This window comes from Balearica regulorum, chromosome 10 (genome assembly GCF_011004875.1).
Source record: "Balearica regulorum gibbericeps isolate bBalReg1 chromosome 10, bBalReg1.pri, whole genome shotgun sequence".
Classification (NCBI taxonomy): domain Eukaryota; kingdom Metazoa; phylum Chordata; class Aves; order Gruiformes; family Gruidae; genus Balearica; species Balearica regulorum.
Genome location: NC_046193.1, coordinates 11232740 through 11240443, shown reverse-complemented (window position 1 = coordinate 11240443; position 7704 = coordinate 11232740). Strand labels below are relative to the sequence as shown.

Sequence of the window (7704 nt, the reverse complement as noted above, 5' to 3'; positions counted from 1 at the left end):
CCTCCCCTCCCCGTGCCGCTTTGCAGCAAGGCAGAGGGGAGAAGGGGCAACGAGAACCGGGCGCTGCTTTCCCAGGGCTCCCGGGGGGTCGGGGTGGGGAGCTGAGCGCAGGAGCACAGCGAAAGGGGATTAACCAGGTGGAGGGAGAGACGCCGTTGCTTCTCCACAACAGGAGCGGGGATGCTTCCCTGGGGACGGGTGGCGGTGGGAAAGCTTGATTGCCACACGCAGCCACGCCGCGCCGCGCTCCTCCCTCCCTCCGTCCCGGCTCCCTGAAGACCCCCGTGAATTGTCATTCCTTGCCGTTACAGGGGGAGAATCGGCCATCGGGCTCTTGGAGCATTTTTGATTTGCATGGTTAATGAGTCCCTCCAGAAGGGGCTGCAAGGGAGAGGCAGGTGGGAATTTCGGCACTGTTTGCTTGCCAAGCAAGGGCAGAGGTGTGTGTTAAAAAGGAGTCGGCGAGGAATTTAGGGAGACAAATTTTGCATTTTGCGGGAGGCGGTGGTAGGAATCGGAGTGGGGTCTGGTGCAATTTTTGAGTGTCCTGGCCTTGGAGGTTTAAAAGCATGGCCAGGGAGCGCAGGTGGGGAGCATGTTGGAGGGGGCTGCGGCTCCCCTCTGCCCTGCGCTGGGTGTGGGGCTGGGGGGTGTATCAGCATCACACCGCTTCCCAAAAAATCCAGCAAGAACAGGACTCCTGGACAAATATCACCCCTCTGTGCTTGTTCTTCTGGCTCCACTTCCAGATGGAAATGAGAGCCGGGTCTGGGGGAAAGGAGTTGAATGCTGGCAGGGCTCTGTGAGCATGCAGCTCCCCAAAAATGCCCTTTCTGGGGAATGGGAGATAGTAGTCCCCAGGACAGGACACGGTGTTGAGACACCTGGCCAAGCTGGGTAAAGCCTCCTGAGCATTATTTCTGTAAATGCCTCCATTTGGTCCATATCACCTCCTCCGATCTCTACTGAAATGCCCTTCTATTAATAAATAACTCCATTCTCCATTACCCCATGTCCACAGCTCACATTGAAGTAACTGGGAATTTGGGTTTGGTTTTTATAGACATTAGAAATAGATTTTTATCTTTATTAAAGGCTCTCTCTCCACCTCCCCAACCTTTGCTCCATTGCACTGAGCACGGCAGCGGCTGGAGCGGAGGAAGCAGGTCCCTGGGCTGAGCTCAGCGTGGGGAGAGGAAGGAAAACCTCTCCCTCATTTTGGCCAGGGCAGAAGGGGTTGAAAAGGGCCAGGTTCCTCCCTGTGTATTGGTGACCTGTGAGTACATCTCCATAGCATGGTGTAAAGCACTTGAGAAAACAAGGGAGAAATTTTGAATGAAGAATATTTAAGAAATTATATAGCTAGTCTCAAGGGGGTTTTTTTGTTTTTTTCTTCTTTGTGGGGGTAGATATCTGGCTTGGGAAATACCTATAAGGAGACCTCCTTGAATGCAATCATGATGCTGAGCCACTGCATGAATTTGGGGAAGATTTTCTTTTTTAAAAACTGTGGGTTGCAAGCATTCCCTGGAAAATATTTGAGTTTTGAAGTGCATCGGTTGGTCCTAATTGGGCAGGGAAGTCACAAGGCGGCATTTTTATCCCCGGGTTGGACGGCAGCACGGTTTCTGGCAGGGAAATCAGTGCATGTAAATTAGAATTGTGGTTTCCATGAATACTATCATATATGGATTGGAAGCTGATTTTCCAAGAGCATCTGTGCCAGGAAAACTTGTGCTCTCACTTAGCCCCAGGCAGCAAACACAAGTGACACAAACATGGTGAGGGTGAGTTCCTTTACAACTGTGACTGTTCAAAAAATATTTCTAAAATTTGCCTTCCCTGCTGTTCCCCCCGTGTCCCTCCTTCCTCCTCCCCTTCCAGCTATGCCAGAGTGAGCTAGGAGGTTTGGTATCCAGCCTTACGCAGCGGCTGGTGCTCGGCTGGCGGGGATAGGCGCCGCGGCCGGCGTGCACCTGGGCGTAGGTAAGGCTCCGGCAGGGTGGGGACTGGATTCCTTCCCGGCCCCCCTCGCAAACAGCTCCTGCCCCGGAGCCCTGCGTTCCTCTGCCCTTATCTCCCTGTGCAAGGCAAAGCTATAAATGTTATTGGCCATGAAGTTATTCATCCCCTTCAAAGTTACGCATATGCAAAATAGGCTCTCCTGCTAGAAATGGGAGCCTTCTTACCAAGTGTGATTGTTTAAAGATTATTTTTTTTTAATAAAAATTTCTAAGAAGTCCATTAATACATAGTGATGTTAATAGCACTGGATATGTATAAACCTAATTATGTACGTTACCACAAGTAAATAACCACAGCATTTCTTACAAGTAAATATACTCTTGCTCCAGGGATGGCTAACTTGAGGTGCAGAGCAACGGCCCAGCTGGTGCAAGCAGTTGGCAGTGGACAGAATTAGCGAGAAGTGACATACAAGAACTTGAGTTGGGACACAGGTTCTGCCTTCATCACAGGTACAACTCAGCCCCCCTTGGCCCCGCACCGTCCCTGTCCCAGGGATGTGGCACCAGGTCCTGCCCCCGCGGTGCTCTGCAGCCGGCCACACTGGCACGCAGCAGCCTCCATCCCGGCTGGATGCAGTGATGCTCCTACCAGAGCAGCATGCAGGAGTGGGGCCTGTCAGCAGAGATCAGACTTTCAAAGCTCAGAAGACCCCACTGCCGCCTTCTAGGAGTTTATAAAATCCGTTCTGGTTCATACCTGTTGTTGTTTTAAACCCATTCCTTTTTGCGGAATGACTCAGCTCAAGAAAGAAAAGCAGTTATTTTTTGGCTAACGAGTAGAATTTGATGATACATAAAGAGATGGAAGATCTGTTACATCCCTCTGACCTCCAAAGCTGGAAGAAGCCATTCCCCCATTTATGGCATGTCTCCTATTTTATTAGGCTCATGCACGGCTACGCTTGCCTGTATCAGCCATCCCCTGGTTTCCCCCACGCTGTCTGCTGGCGGCTCAGACCAAGACCTTTGCAAAGCTTCAAACCAGCCGAGCCTGGAAACCTCTGGACAATCCAGGCAGCAGTTTCCAATCGCTCTGTCCCATCCCCTTCCCCTCTCCGGCCAGGGGCAGCTCTCTGTGGAGGGTGGCGGCACTGAGGCGAAGTGATGCGGGACAGGGATTTTTGGGGAAGCAAATGCAAGACCCCAGCCGGCTTCTGTCCCACATTTTGACTTCAGTGGCCTGACATCAAACATGTCACTGCAGTCTGAGCCCCCACGGGCCTGATGGAGGAGCAAAAAGAGAGGGCTGGAGGCAGCAGATCCTAATCTTTATTAAATAAGAACAAAGCTTATGCCGGCTAATGAGAAAAACAAACCGATGAAAGATCCGGCGAGCTCCTCAGAAGGACACAAAGAAATTCTCTCTGAACAAGAGCAGGCTAAAAATATTCCCGAATATTTATTTTGCTGGCAATGTCTTCACAGGCTCCAGATTCGATGCCGCCTCTTTGGGGATTGGCATGGCCGTCGCAGTGATTTCACAGGGGGGTGCTCCAAACTCTGCACGACGCCCAGAGCCACAGCAGAAACAGCCCCGCAGCCAAGATGCAAAAGCACGAACTGTCTCAGCGCTGTGAGATGACGGCCAGTCCCTGTACACCTCTGTTTCTCTAAGGACAACAGGGTATTTTACCATCAGTTTAGGTCCATTGTCCCGTTTGGAGCTGGTGTGTAAGAGCCAGAGATGCTGTAGGCACTTTTCTCCAGTTTCATTCCCTTTCTCGACATGGGTCCCTGTGCACACAGGGTGTTAAGGTTGCTGCCGCTAAGGCTTGCACTGATGCTGTGCACCCTCTGCATCACAACATCAGGGACAGCTGGCAGAAAACTGGGAACACTGGTGGTCTTACCCAGCTTAAGCCGACAATATTCCCCCAAAACATCTCCATCACCCACTGGGCCTTGCCAGTTCTAGGTCCCCTCCTCGCAGCAAGCCACAGCCTACGCAGCCATCATCAGCAAACATGTGGGCATCTCTTGCAACCAAACCCAAAACCACATGAAGTTGTCCAGGTTGCACATGCAGCGTAATGAACTCAAAGCGCAGACCGTGCCTGGGGAAACCAATCGGGGTGGAGAGTGTTTCAGGAGGTCGTCATCAGCCCGGCGCAGGCTGCAGACCCCAGTGGGTGAGCACGTACCCATGCAGGGGTTTGCAGAGATTCAGCCAGCCCAGCTGTTTCACTCCTCCTGCCCTTGCCGCCTCCCACGGGCCCCCACGACCTCTGTCCAGCCCGTTATCTCCAGAGATGGTTAGTGGGAGGCAATGGCAACCGCGGCGCTGGATCGGACCACCCAGCCAGGGCAGGCGGGCAGCTGCAGGGGCTGCCCAGAAATTATGTCCCAGCTTCCCAATTGCCCCCCCCGCCCTTCCCATACGGGCTGAGCCCCAAACCTCAGCCTTGAGTGCCACTGAACTTGGCTGAAAACATGGCTTTTAAAGGCAAAAGCAACGCAGCGACGAGGCCTGGAGTTCCTCCTCCGCCTCTGCCTTTGCTGACCATGAAACCTCAGCCTCTGCTCTTTTAATGTACTGTGGCTGAACTTGCTGCCAGCAGGTCAAAGGGACCATAATTTACTCGGGCTTTGATGCATTTGATACAGTTTGGGGTGAAAAGGGAGAGGGGAAGGACAGGAGACGGAGGGGATAAGCAGTGGCAAGGAAGGAAGGACGCTGCCTGTTTGTACGGGAACTGGATCGGTGTGAAGGTGGCAGAGCCATTTTCTAGCCAAGAGGGACATAGGGACATTTTGACTGGACCAGGGTCTCCACGTGCTCAGATTGGTGCGGTGGGTAAGAGGCAGCCTGAGCATTTGTCTGCAGGCCCCTTTTCATCTCTTTCTCTGATTAGGAGGTTGGCAAGGGGAGGGGGAGGGCGGGTTTGTATTCCGTATTGCCTGGAGAGTCCTGTTACTGCTCAGGCAGGACCACGGGAGGGTCACGGTTCCCTTACCGGCAGCCAGATCTCATCATGTTTGTATTTCCTTAGCACCTTCCCTGTCTTAGAGCTCTTTACCAGCTGCTTCATGAAGCCACCCTGCTCATTTTCCTGCAGGAAGGAGGTTGCAAGGCACAGAGCAGGTAAATGAACCCACATGGTACCACAGGTGGCTTTTTCAGAGCGAGAAAACAGAGGCACCGATTGCCTAGCCTATGCTCACAGCATCGGGAGCTCACAAAAGTCGAGGATGGGCTGAAATCGGGGGAGCACAGCCCTTACCTCACATTGCTGCTGGCTGTGCTTTTTCACAGCAAGCTGGCCCAGATCATCTCCCCAGCCCCACTGGTGTTGTGCAAATCCCAAAATACTGTAAAACCCCCATCCCCTACTCTTTTCACTCTGCTAGTGACCACCGTCAGCCTTGGAGAAATCAGGGACCATCCTGTGCCTCTTGATGCAGGTTTTCCTATAGGTACCTAAGCTGTATCTTTGCTATAGGCTTCAGAGCAGGACTGAATTAAAAGTCGGAGCCAGCAGCGATCACATCCCGCACCTTGCCAGGCTGTCAGTGCTTGGGCCAGAATCTGATGCTTTCAAACACAGGTTGCTTCCCCAATTTTTTTTTTTTTTTTTTTTTGGGGGGGGGGCGGGGTGTGTGGAAATAGAGGCAACATCCCTTGTGAGAACCTAAATATTTTACTCTCCAGCTTTTGTCTTGACTGGCTGGTGTTTACACAGGGGCGAAGAGGCCAGGAGGAAGCGAAGCGATGTGGCTGCTGTGGTTTCAGTTCTCACTCCACCTTGCTACTGAGAAACTGGACCCGTGGTTTGGTTTGTGGCTGGGGGGAAGAGCAAAGGTCCTTGGATCCGATCCCTGCCGGGGAGGCTCTCCCAGCCCCGCAGAGGCACCGGCAACACTGATGGGGGCTTGAGAAAGAGAAGAGAAAACCAGCTCCCCAACAAACGGTGCTCTGGCAGCTCACGGTGCATTAATATTCACTGCAGAGCCAGGGGTGTAAATTCACTGCTATCTCCTCAGAGTTTGCTGTTTATGCTGTTCATTTCACATAGATGTCACTACTGCCTTATGAGCACTCCTCCGAGCCAGCCGGTTAAATGGACCTAGTGCATTATAGTAATGGAGTAACTGTATAAAAACAATGAAATCCAATCTCTTTAAACTGATTTGATGTCTGCCTGAACCACAACATTTCCTGCTAATGGCTTCCTTCATTTTGTAACCGTGATCTCCACCTGATCAGATTACAGCTGTTTTTAATTACAAAGCTAATAGAGTTTGTAGGCAGTGTCAGGCAGACAGCGCATGCCTGGGGTGGGCACGGGGTGGAGGGGAGCCGGTGGGGGCTCTGGGTGACTCTGCTAACACACTCAGCCCATCAAGCTGACTGTCAGAACACTGGGACCAGGGGACAGCTAGGAGGTACAGTGATATTTTTCAGTGTGCAGCCAGCACACCAGTCCCGGGCCAGTCTGTGCGACAGCAGACAGCCTCGGGTTGTGTTCCTGCTCGGTTTGGGGTGCCTTGTCACCCAGCCAGGTGGCTGGTGGTACCCAGGAGATTCATGGTGTGTTTGGTGCTCCTGAAAGGCAGGTGCTGTGGTGGTAGGAAGGCATAAGAAGGGCAGAACCTGCTTTTCTTGATGATGGAGTGTAAAAAGAGCAAGGGAAGGAAAAAAAAAAAAAGGCCAGAATAGGGATGCATGGTGCCATTTGACTTCTGCAACTGATGGGGCAAGAAAGACCATTGTGGATGACTGACAGTGGACAAAACCCTCCAGACTGATGTCTGTCTTATGGGATACCGCAGTCAGCTCTGGGGTCGGCATCCTCTCCCTCGGACCAGGCAGCAAACCCCCGGTGACCCTCTCCGTGGCTCAGCCCCGTCCCCAGTGGCCTTGTTTTGTCCAGCAGTTCATTTGTGTATTGATTGCTGCATTTCTCTGGGTTAGGGGCATGGATCAGCGTAGCTGCGGGGAGAGGAGCAGTTTGAAAGAGCTGTTCCCCAGCAGCGCTGCCCAGGGACTCCTGTATTCGGTGGAGCATGTGCCTGCGCTGCAGGCGAGCCCCGGTTTGACTGCCTGACAGCGGGGAAAAACTATGGGTGTGTTACAGATGGAGCGGAGTAGCTCGTGCTGATGTTTAGGATTCAGCTGAGGTTGGGCTCAATTGAAGTTGGCTGAGAAATCTCAGCAGACAAACAGCAGCGTCTCCTTCTCGTACAAACCTGTCCGGCCATGGGAACATCTTTCATGGGCTGGTGGAGCTACTCTTGTCTACCAAAGCATAAAGCTAGGCAAATGGGATGGCTTGGGGAAGGGGCAGGCAGGAAGAGGCCCCCAACTCAGCTGAGCCTCTGTGGGGTGTCCCCGTTGGTGTGACCCATGCCAGAGGTGTCCCGCTCGATTTGCCGTGCTGCTGGGAATGCTCATCCCTCGCGGTCGTAATGCCAGAGCTGCACAAGTCGGGTTACGCACCAGCCTTGTAAATGATTTAGGGTCCACATCGAGAGCACATCAATTATGTACCCTTGGACTTAATTATTTAGCTTGACAGGAGTCCCTCCCCTTAATTTCTTTGTCTTCTCAGTCTCCCCTTTCACAACAGATCCGTGGATGCTCTGCTGGGAAGGGTGCATTGTCCTGTGTTTCTGCTCCTTCCCAGTATTGTCCAAACTCATCTGTGTTTCCCTTTCCCTTAGCAGATGAGGAAAACAA

The 7704-nt window shown here is 52.5% G+C and overlaps 1 long non-coding RNA gene across 1 annotated transcript; it reads left to right on the top strand.

Moving 5' to 3' along the window:
• Positions 1-1154: 1154 nt before the first annotated feature.
• LOC142603211 (uncharacterized) lies at positions 1155-2798 on the top strand. The gene is made up of 3 exons (XR_012837100.1): positions 1155-1276; positions 1885-1986; positions 2355-2798. It is a non-coding gene; the product is annotated as an uncharacterized LOC142603211 (long non-coding RNA).
• Positions 2799-7704: the final 4906 nt, after the last annotated feature.